Source organism: Theropithecus gelada, chromosome 15 (genome assembly GCF_003255815.1).
Source record: "Theropithecus gelada isolate Dixy chromosome 15, Tgel_1.0, whole genome shotgun sequence".
Lineage (NCBI taxonomy): Eukaryota > Metazoa > Chordata > Mammalia > Primates > Cercopithecidae > Theropithecus > Theropithecus gelada.
In genome coordinates this window covers 92,397,161-92,409,849 of record NC_037683.1, presented here as the reverse complement: position 1 = coordinate 92,409,849, position 12,689 = coordinate 92,397,161, and positions in this window count along the sequence as shown.

The window sequence follows — 12,689 nt, the reverse complement described above, 5'->3', positions numbered from 1 at the left end:
TTATCTACATTTTGATAGATAAATGTTTATACTAAAATACCAGCATTTTATTTCCCTGTGGTATTTAGTTTTCATTGCACATTCGTTCAGTAAATTCACTCTACGAAGTTTTTTGGGGTGCCAATTGTGTGCAAGACACTTTGCCAGACAATGAAAGAGATGTGAATTTACAGAGTCCCTATTTTTTTGAAATCACATTTTCTAATAGTGAAAGTGAAACATATACTTAAAAATATTCTCAACACAAAATTGAACAAGATAAGAATCATTTTATATATTACATAGGTGTTACACAGGACAATAAAGGAAAGAATAAACTTAATTTGGTTGTTACGGAAAGCATCAAAAAGATGATTTTGAGATAACATCATAAGAAATTGCTTAAGTAGAAGGTGGGAAGAGATGGGGAGCAAAGACCTAGGGGGGAAAATAAAGAATACACAAGGCCACAGGTCATGATAGTGTGTATGGCAGAGGCACCTTGCTCATAGCCCTTGGGACTCCTACTTCAGTGGTCAGCTTCTAATCACGAGCATCTTAACCTATTTGCTTGAGGGTGTTCTCCGAAGTGACTGGATGCCACTGTTTCCTATAGGTAGGCTGGCCAAAGAGCTGAGGAATTAATATCCCCTAAGAATTTGTGGATAAATGTCCAGCTCTCTTGCCACTGAAGACTCTACCCTGCCTTTCACAGTTCTCCCAGTGAAATTAAGTTCCAGTTTCTTCTAATAGAAACAAATCTACAAGCCTTTAGTATATTCCTTTATCAGTTTCTTTCCCTTTCCTGTCTAATTTTTCCATTCTTCTCCTGATGTTTCCTGTACTTTCCAAACAAACATGAATCCTTGCCTCAAGGCTGTTTCTGGGGTAACCTAAACCAAGACAACATATGTATTCAAGAATGAGGAAAAGTTTTAAAAGTTGGGGGAACACGGTCCACATTAGGTGTCACAGAAGAAATGACTGGAAATATAAGGTGTATCCATTGTTTCATAAATCAGGCACTGTATCTACTATATTATTAGACAAAGTCATAATACATTAACTAAGGGTAGTACCTAGGGATAAGAGGAAAATCAAGAGGAAAAAATAAATTACTTCTTTTACTTCAAATCACACAAATGGAAACAAGATAGCTCTCTGTATGCACCAACTAATGTTTTGTGTTGATGAATTCATATTGGTTGAGTGATGGAAGATGGAAGTGGAAGGGGGTTTGGCATGAGGGTACTGGAAGATGTCTTCTGGTTTCCATTGGATTGTTGGTACCTGTGTTTCATAGGGAACGAATGTGTAAAACATTTTTTTCCTTACATAATAGAGATATGCTTTACACAGTGCTTTGAACATAGCAGGTCCTCAATAAATACAGATTTTAAAGAGCTTTTCTAAAACTGATTAATTTTTCTTCATAAGGCCAACCACAAAGTACTTTTATTTCTTGAGACCATCTTTTAACCACTATTGTATCTCCCAACTTCCTAAAACAAAAAGGTAGTTACACATTTCCTGTTATGGTCGCTGACCTTAAACCCTTGAGCAAATGTCATCCCCCTCTGTTAGACTTGCCTGCATTGAGTTTTTACAAAAGTTTGAATGCATCTTAGTATTTGACAAATACTAACTTAACATCTGTTAGCTTATTCATATATATGCATCAACAAAATAGAGACATCTCTTGGTATCTTAGGGGGATTAATTCCAGGACCGCCAGTGAATACAAAAAACTCTGTGGATGTTCAAGTCTCCGATATAAAATGATGTTGTGCAGTCAGCTTTCCATATCTACGGGCTTAACATCTGCAGATAGGGAGGACCAGCTGTACTATCAAATAACTTGTAGGTATCTTCCAAAATTATCAAGGAGGCCATGAATGATATCTCAGGCCTCAGTCCGTGAAGTGGATATTTATTTCTTCACGAGTCATTTTTCTTACCTTTATTTTTAAACAATTCTGAAATTTCCATCTCAGAATTTTCAAATCTTTAGGAAGGAAATGAAAACAGTGAAAAGTATAATCTGGATTCATTTTAAACTCTCATAAGACAAATAAAATGTAAGCTTTCTCATCATTGTATTAGAAGTTTAAGGTGTTGGGATAAAGGAGCATCTAGGAAGAGTGGACTTTGTACTTTTTCAGAGATGCTCATACTGGAGGTATGAAAAGCTTGTGTCATTTGTAAAATCAAAATGTCAAGCATGAGGTACAGAAAAGTCCCTGAAAGAAAGCCATGGCCACTAGGAGAAAATCAACCCAGGTGGTTGCTTCTTTCTGCTGCAGAAGTTTCCTTCTCTCCCTCCATTTCAGATTGCTCTTATAGTGAGTTGACAAGCAATTAAACGTATTTTTAAAGGCCATCTCTCTAGAGATGAAGGATGTAAAAGACACTGTAGTTAGTTATGGTTCTAGGTAGTGACTTTTCATCTCAGTTATACAAAGAGAGTTGTGTTGTGTTTAACCTGCAGGAGTTATAAAAGAAAACAGATTTATATTTTGCTTTTCCTTCTGAATTTTACTTATTTTACTTTAATAAGGTACTTCAGAATTATAGAAGTAACAGAGGCAATAACAGTAGCATATTTTCTTTCATCTTTACTTTTTGTGGACATCATTACAACCAAACAGATAAACAAACAAATGAACAACAAGAACAAAAAAAACCCAACCCAATTCTTTCCTGTTTACACTTTGAAAATGAGTTCTATGACCAAAGCTACAGCTGCTGGCACCAAACAGATGGGTTCTGTCAGAGCCTGACTCTGGCGCTGTAAGTTCAACTTACCCTGAGTTAACTCTCAGGGCATAGCAGGAATAAATTGCTACATTTTATGATAATTTCTGCCAAGAAGGGAAATGATTTTGAAAGGAATTGAGGAGAAAATTCACCTTCAGGGACTGACAGGATATTGACAGCATTAGACATCAAAGTCAACCCCTATATAAGAGAAGGCATTTCTTGAACTTTAAAATGAAAGATAATTTGCCCAGGTTTAGTAAACATTCATTCCAACCTCTTTTTTAATGCCCTGAAAGCTAAAAGTTATATTTCCCATTGAGTCAGTGTTAAATTTCTTGGGTATGTTAACGGTATTATGGTTAAGTAAGGAAATGTCCTTGTTCTTAGGATATTCATGTTGAATGATTTAGAGATGAAGTGTCATGATGTCTGCAACTTACTTTCAAAGAGTTCTGCGAAATCTAACTCACAGTAACAGGTGAAGGTAGGCAGAGAATAAAGCATTTATTTTTATGAGAGCAAGAGAGAGAGAGAGCAAGTGTAGTAATAGTTTAATAGTGACATAGGTGAATGGTTATCAGGTATTCAAATACTATTCTTTCAACTTTCTTGTAGCTTTCTTTCTTATTAAATAATATTTGAAAAAGTGATCATTTTCTTTAAAGTTGATAAACAAAAGCATATTTAATTTCATATCAAATTCTGGTCAGAATGTTCTCTCTCTAACTGAGAGTTTGTTAAATGTGAGTCATTTTTCTGTTTCCCACCTTTATTAGCCTTAGAAAAGAATGTCTTTCAATTCTTGGGACTTTAATTTTTCTACCTGATATACTGCATTTCTTAAAAAAAAAAAATTCCCATATGGATTTCTAAATACGTTTTATTTCTTTTATTTATTTATTTATTTACTTTTATTTCTTGTGTGATTAGTAGAATACAAGAAACCAAAAGAACACTAACCAAATAGCATAATTATTATAAAGATTAAATAAAGCCTCTCTGTTACTAAAAAACACGAGCTTCCCAGATTCTTTTGTATCCAGGTTTCTCAATATGATTTATATTCCACCAATCAATGCTCTTGTGTAAATCTTGATCCTTAACGTCATGTGAAAAGAGGGGCAGGGGTAGAGCATCTATTTAGCTGCACACAATATAGCAGATATTATGGTTCTAGAGCTGTCTCAGCAGCTTTCCATTCTGGCAGCTTATTTTCCAGGCTATGGCAGAAGTTGTGTGTTTTGCAATCAGAAGTGGCAATAGTGGATTGAAAACTTTCTGTAGAGGGAGAAGTAAATTTTACAATTATGTCAGAGGTGAATTAGTTCTGAGCCTGGAAATTATTCCTTGAATTGAGAGCTAAATAATTTTGTAAGTTTCTATTTCTTACTGTAAAAATTACCTTCTGATTAAACTAACTAGAGTGAATTCTGTTGTCTGCAATTTAACCTGAACAATACGCAAGGCCTCTGCTTTAGCCATATAGGAGCCATATAGGAGCTACTGCTCATATCTAAATGCCATATAGGGGCATATTAGATAGGTGCTATCCTATCGAAACCCTTGCAAATTCATTTTAAATGTATGGTCTCTGGTCTCTTTCTCAGTCTTTCTGCTCTGTCTTCTAAAAGAATTATTCAAATTTTATTTAATTAAATATCAATTATTTCAAATTATATTATCTTCTTCACTTTTAAATGGTTACATTTCTCCTCACTCATTAATATTAACTTACCAACTGGCTTGCTTTGGCCCGTGGAATGTGATCAGAACATATGCGATACCTGAGTTGATGCTTTATGAGTCATTGCCTTCTTCCGCCATTTTTCTTTCCTTACCCCAACAAAGATCATTTGCCTCATATAAGGCCTGCTCCCTTAGGTTGGAACCCAGAATTAAGAAGGTATAGAGTATAGAACCATAGCCAACCCAAAGATGACAGGTAATGTGAGTATGATATAAATATTTGTTTTTAAAAACCATTTTGGATTTGTTTAGTGGAAGCTACACTACTGTAGTTACAGTATTTGAATGTATTCCTTAGTTCTTTCTCTGTTCTGTAATTTCTAAACTTTCTCTAAACACAATTTAAATTAGAATTTATTATCAATCTTATTCATAGATCTTTTTGGAAGGGGTTCAATGACGGCATCATCAAGGTTTTCTGTTTTGAACGAATGCTATGTACAGGGAAAATGAACCCTCCACTCCTTTACAATTAGCCTTATTCTAATAAACATATTTGTCAATTGTTTTCATTTACCTTTTATTCATCTTTATGCAGCTTATAGCCCAGTACTTGACAGAAAATAGATGTTTAATAAATATATTCAGTGCATGAATGAGTGAATAAATTAATTTTTCTCAAGATGTGTGGGAACTAGTTGGATGACAGGATTTTTAAGGCTTTAAAGGTGATCCATTTCTCCCAAACTAATCTTTTTGTAAAAGTTTTTATGCTGATCTTAAATTATGAAAGAAAACAGAGCTGTCATTGAAATGGAGAATTTAAAAGCAGGAAACATTCTTCTTACAGTTGTTTTAATTCCCTAATTATGGTTTCAATATCTTCTAGCCGCTCTCTAAGAATAAATATACAGAAGGTTGTGGCTAGTGATAGGACCTCTTTTGCTTTCTTCTCACGTTCTATCTCCCTACCTTTTCAGGAAGACAATATGCCATTAAAAATATCAAGTTGACATCCAAAATGTCAATTTTGTAATTTATTTTAGTTCCAGAAGTATCAAAGAGGGGCACTGAGTATTAAAAATCAGTACGGTATAGATCCACCTCCCCACCCCCTACCCCATTGCTGTGAACCTCCTCTAAAGTGTTCAAAGGAATGTGGTCTCATCTATCTCTTTTGAATCACCAAATTCCTTTGCCTCTGAGATTCTTTGGTATCCAGGTTATACTGGTTGATTTATTTTACTAGGTTGATTCATTTTCTTTTAATCATCTTTTTTTTTAATGGGCCTTTCTTATCTACCAAATCAAAACCTAATTAAAAGGCATTTTAACAATGCCTTTAAAAACAGTAGGATATTTGTTGAGTGAAAGTATGAATCCTCAATGTTCATTTAAATTTTCAGGGTGAAATATGCTCCTGGGACTTAAGACTAAATAATTCAGTTTTGTTTGGACAATGTTAAGATCAGGCTGCATGAATAGGGGATCATCCTAGAAAGTCAGATGAATTTTCAAGACTATTTTGTTATTACATTTTTACATTAGCCAATCATATTTATCAAATTTCTATGGAAGTATTTTTCTGATATTCTTTCCCATTGTCCTTCTAAACCATCAAAATACCCTGACTTCTACTATTCTAACATTTTAATATCCTTGCTCTGCAAAGCGCATTTCATACCCAGAAGAGGTAGGGCAATCCTTTGTTTTTCCACCAGTCTCAACTTACGTTTCAGAAAACACAGGTACAAAGCAAAGAATAAACTATTTAATTCTTTCTCTGAATTTTGTGATCATAAATATTAAAAACTCGAGTAAAATATATCATGAAAACCAAGCTTAATGACAAATATAAATAGATTCCCATTTCTTAATACACGAAAGAAAAACACAGATTTAAAGTATGGTATAAAATGCCCCCCAAAAAATCAGGGTAAAACAATTCCAAACTTAAAATAGTAGTTTTATTATAATTATTAGTGAGAAAAATTGCATTAGCATCAATAACACAGCTGTTGACATCTCATAACACATAACAAGCTGTATTGTTGCAAAGCAGCCAGAATGAGTGGGAGCATAATAAGTGCTAACCCTGATAATAAATTAACACCGTGTTTTGAATACGCACAAGAAAATTGACCAACACAAGCAAAAATTTTTCCACTTTCCCCCATGGAATTTTTTTCTGGCAGTAAAATAAATGAAATCATCACTTGACTCTCCTCACCTGGCACTAGGATCAGCTCTAGGTAAAATGTTGCTATCTGAAAGCCTCTGGTTCACTGCAATTTACAACGGCACGTGCATCAACTTGGAGCTTGTTAGAAATACAGAATCTCAGGCACCATCCAGAACTGCTGAGTCTGAATCTGCATTTTCACAAGGTCCTCCAGGAGACTGGTTTGCACATTAAAGTTTGACGAGCCCTGCTCTAGTTCATCTCACTTGTTGCTTTCTCTTTTTGATCCACTTCCCTACAGGGTGTTCTTGCCTGGATAAATCATTTTTTGTACAGGGCAAGTAGACAAGTGGCTATTTTACAGGCAGAACAATATGTTCATAACCTATGCTTGCTGTTTCTTTCTTCTTCTAACATTGTACCCATCAATGCCTTCCCTGAGTCATCAAGCATGCTGGCCTGATTCAGGGCAAACCAAAAGATTTTCATCTCTCTGTGAACGTTTCATCCTTTATTCACTAGAGCACAGAGAAAGAGAAGTCAATGTTGGCTGCTTCTTCTCTTCCTTGCCAACTTCCCTCTCCCCTGCTGCTTTCAGAAATAAGGGCAATTAACACCAGGGTGAGTTCAAAGAAAGCCCACTAGTATTTTCATCCATTTGCAAAATTACCAAAGAACCTTCCACGTTGAACAGTAACAGTAGTAGCTTTAAGCAAGCACACTGCTATCTAGAGGTCTGAACCATCCAAATGTAGAAATTATTGAATTTCCAGAGCAACGGACAATCTACAACTTGTGGTTATTTATATGTAAAGAGAACACATTTCCTGAATTGTGCTTGACAAATTCAAGTGTATATAAAATAATATAGAACTAACTAGCTATGACTTGTTTTAATACTTCTGTAAGATTTTTTCTTTCTCTAAAGGAAATGTACATGTTTCTGGTATGAAGCATGAGCTCATACATAGCAATCCTCCCACAAATAACAGTTATCAACCCTGGAAAAATCCAAAAAATAACTAATAGAAGGATTGGGAGGGCCTGGAGTGACCTAGAGGGCACTGGGACTAAAAGCAACAATATTCTGGAGGGGAGTTGAAACTCAGAGCAAGGGCCCTGTATGGAATGCGTTTTTTTGTTTTTTTTTGTTTTCTTTTGTATTTTTACAACTTTGCCCTGTGGACAGCCACAGCTGCAGTGGTGGCTACAACTTTGGTTACAAAAAACTAACCTTTTTACCCAGAGCAATAAGAGAAAATGGCTCTGGGCAAGCAGGACCAGAGGGTGATGTGGGAACTCCAGAATGGAGACAGGCAGAGAAGAAAATGACTTGCCGACCCTGAAATCAGCTTGCACAGGAAAGAGAGAAAGCAGCTGGGACTGAAGCTTACATAACTGAATTTAGAACCAAGCCACTGCCCACAATAGGTGTGATGATGGCAATTTAGATGACTAAGACACAATCACTGATTACATGGAGCTGAGAGTACAAAGTACAGATTACCAGTGGAGGCATTTTGAATATCTGTTGTCACATTTTTGGTTGCTATAATAATTATAGGATGCCATTAGCTTTTCTTTTTTTTTTTTTTTTTTTTGAGACTGAGCCTTGCTCTGTCGCCCAGGTTGGAGTGCAGTGGTGTGATCTCGGCTCACTGCAACCTCTGCCTCCCAGGCTCAAGGGATTCTCATGCCTCAGCCTCCCAAGTAGCTGGGGCTACTGGCATGTGCCACTGCACCTGGCTAATATTTTTTCTTTCTGTATTTTTAGTAGAGATGGGGTTTCACCATGTTGGCCAGGCTGGCCTCAAACTTTTGGCCTCAGGTGATCCACTTGTCTTGGCCTCACAAAGTGCTAGGATTACAGGCATGAGCCACTGCACCTAGCCTTAGGATGCCATTAGCATTTAATGGGCAGAAGCTCAGGATGTCAGACATTTTGCAGAATACTTCCACACATGAAGAATGTCCCATGTCACACATGACTTACCAGTCTCTTACCAAATATTCATGTGGTGCAAACCGTTTTTTAATGTTATCTGAGCCCAGAAATTAACCAATGAACACAAAGAACTTTCATGTAGTTTTAATTTAGAGCAAATTCTCCAAGAATACAACTACCATGAAAGTAAAGAAATAATTCGATTTTCATCTGATTTCCTTTTTAGAACTTACCAAGAGTTCTACGTGATTTTATAAACAAATGTCATAAACAGTAAGCCTGTTTTACAATGTAAAACATGCTTGTATTATAGGTTTGCATACACAGCTGTCACATACTTAATGATTCTATTTATAGGAGCCAATGTTTGAATATCCTAGCTGTCCTGACATGTAATTATGTCCATATAGTTACACACAGAATAAATATCATTTATTATTGATTCCTTTCCTTGTATTTCTTTATATATTATAGGTAGCACATTTTCAAATTATGAATGTAGATGAACTTAATTTCAGTATAGGGAGGGGGCATTAAAAGATAGATAGTTGGAACTGATCCTTTAATCTAGTGGGAAGGCAGGTACACAGATGATTACAAAAGCCTGAAACACTTGCTATAATAGAGGTGCACAGTGTGAAGAAGGTGTTCTCATTTTCTATTGCTGCCATAACAAACTACTGCTAACTTAGTGGCTTAAAACAACAGAAATGTGGCTTGGACTGGTGGCTTACACCTGTAATCCCTCCAACTGGGAGGCCGAGGTGGCAGGAAGGCTTGAGCTCAGGAATTCAAGACCAGCCTGGACAATAGCCAGGCATTATGGTGCACGCCTGTAGTTCCAGCCACTCAGGAGGCTGAGGTGGAGGATCACTTGAGCTGGGTGATCAAGACTGCAGTGAACTGTGATCGCGCCACTGCACTCCAGCCTGGGCAACAGAGTGAGATCCTGTCTCAAAAAAAAAAGAAAGGAAAAGAAAAAACAATAGAAATTTCTTCTTCTGTGGAGGCCAGAGTCTGAAATGGGTTTCACTGGCCCAAAATCAAAATGTTGGTGAGCCCACACTTCCTCTGCAGTCTCTAGAGGAGAAGTCACTTCCTCGCCTTTTCCAGCTTCTAGCAACTGCCTGTATTTCTTGGCTTGTGACTGCTTCCTCCATCTTCAAAGTACATCACTCCAGTGTTTGCTTCTGTCATTACATACATAGCCTTTTCCTCTAAAGTCACATCTCCCTCTGCTTCTCTTTTACAAGGCACTTGTGATTACATTTAATGCCACTTGGATAACTTAGAAGAATTGTCTCATTTTAAAAAGCTTAATTTAATCACATCAGCAAAGTCATTTCTGTCACATAAGGTAAGCTTTGCAGGTTCCAGGGATCGGGACTTGGACAACCTTGGGGGCACTAGTTAGCCTCCCATAGAGGGCTACATAAGGTCGGCCTCAGTCAACCTGCATAGTTAAGGCAAGCCTCACACGGGAGATAGTTTCAGTAAAAGGGCTAACAAGCATTTATGTTGTAAATAATTAATAATGACAACATAGCAGAGGACAGATTGGGTAGAGTTTAGAAGGGTTTTTCCAGACTGAGGAAAGCTGAGGGAAACATCATGAGTCATGAGAAAGAATATTAGGTTTGTCCGGGCATGGTGGCTCATGCCTGTAATCCCAGCACTTTGGGAGGCCGAGGCAGGCAGTTCACCCGAGGTCAGGAGTTCGAGACCAGCCTGACCAACATGATGAAACCCCATCTCTACTAAAAATACAAAAAATTAGCCAGGCGTGCTGGTGGGTGCCTGTAATCCCAGCTACTCGGGAAGCTAAGGCAGGAGGATTGCTTGAACCTGGGAGGTGGAGGTTGCAGTGAGCTGTGATCATGCCACTGCACTGCAGCCTGGCTGGGAAACAAAAGTGAAACTCCATCTTAAAAACAAAACAAAAAAAACCCAGGTTTGAAGGAAGAGTAGGAGCTTAGCGTTACTGCAACTTAACACATAGTGGACAGTGGAATGAATCACGTGCAACCCTGTTTGGGATACAACACAAAAGGTAATCTATTATTTTCCTGCAGAAAATGGTGAATTATTAAGGAATTCTAAGCAGGGCAGGAATAAAATCATATTAGAAAGAGCACGTGGATGGGAGTGGAGCAAATTGAAGTGTCACTAGAACTGGAGGCTGCTAAGTAAACTGGACAGTAATGCAGGTTGGAGGTAATGAGGAGCTGAAGAATATCCTCTAAGAATGTTGGTTTTTTTCTATTTCTATTTTCAAATAATCATCTTGTTTACCACCCTGTGTCTTTTAATGACAACCACTAAATTGCACAGCTTTATTTTTTAAAACTATCTCAGAATTTTAATATGCTAAGGGTCACATACCAGGACACACCATCTCTGAAGACAGTCACAGAGCAGGAACGGGCCACTTCTCAGAAACCTCTGGGAAAACACAAATAAATCTCGAAAAGATCCACATTGCTGAACCTTTGACCTACTTGACGGGAATCACCTTTAAGAAACTTTAATTTCAATCCCAAAAGCCCCAAAGAAGGGCTGTTTGCCACATCATTGTATTTTTTAGTGTTGTACTATTTTGCCTCTCAGAAAATTTTTCAAAGGAAAAGAGAATTTTTATTATAGTGTTTCCATTAACATCATCCCAAAATTAAAATGTGCTTCCATTTGAAAAATTCTCCAGAGGCTTCTCTTTTTATTCGCTTTGTGACAAAGTTAAGATTAAAAGTCAGAAAACTTGTCCTTGGAAGAAAAAATGTTCATTTATTCAATATTATATTAAAAAGCATGCTTCTGAGTCTAAAGCACAGGTCAGCTCTCAGAGCCCCTTTCTGCATCTGTAAAGTTGGAAGAGAAGAAATGTCTTACATTCTTTCCAATTGATCTAGAATTCTACCAGTAGGCAGTAGTGATCATAATTTAACATTCTCAGATGTTTTTCATATCACTGGAATGTAAATAAATATAAACAGATATTATAAGCCTCACTAAACCCCTTCCCTTCTTTCCCTTTTCTTCTTTCAAAGTATAACCTTCCCCTCTAATTTATTTTTAATCTAACCTATTAAATAAGATTTACAGAAGAGGGAATTTAGGATAAGCAATGTTCACAACATCTTTTGATAATGTAAATTCTGCCATTGTTCAGATATTCATCTCACCTAGTTCAATGAAAGGGAGGCAAGGAGGCAGCCACAGTGTCATAGGTCAGGGGTTCTCAAAGGGTAGTTCCTGCGACAACAGGAATATGGCCTGGGAAGTTTATAGACATACAAATTCTTAGGTTCACCCTAGATTTACCGGAGCAGAAATTATGAGGGTGGGACCCATCTGATTTTTTGTTTGTTTGTTTGTTTTTGAGACGGAGCCTCACTCTGTTGCCCAGGCTGGAGTGCAGTGGCGTGATCTTGGCTCACTGCAAGCTCTGTCTCCTAGGTTCACACCATTCTCCTGCCTCAGCCTCCCGAGTAGCTGGGACTACAGGTGCCTGCCACCATGCCCAGTTAATTTTTTGTATTTTTAGTAGAGACGAGGTTTCACCGTGTTAGCCAGGATGGTCTCGATCTCCTGACCTCATGATTTGCCTGCCTCGGCCTCCCAAAGTGCTGGGGTTACAGGCGTGACCATCTGTGTTTTAAATAGCCTTCCAGATGATATTGATACACCTTAAAGTTTCATAAGCAGTGCCATAGACACCCCAAGAAGCCTCAGATTACTATCTGCAAAAAGGGGATAATAATAGTAATGATAACTGCACAGGACTATTGTCATGCTTACAATGATAAAATTCTAGAAAGCACCTAACAAAGGTAATACAGGTACTAAATACATTTTCATTCTGACCATAATAACTGCGCATCTGCTGAGTGTAAGGCACAACATTAGGTGCTGCAAAGGACAACATTAATCAGACTTTTCCTTCAAAGAATCTTTAGTCTGGGCTGAGGTTGAGGGAGTAAGCAATTTGCTGAACTATATAGGAAATTAGGAAATAAATGTTCTGTTAGGGCGCTCCAGAGGGACCAAACTGTGGCATGGCTCGGTTCAAGTCCAAAAGCCTCAGAACCAGGGAACCTGATGGTATAATTCTTAGTCTAAGACCTAAGGCCTGAGGACTGA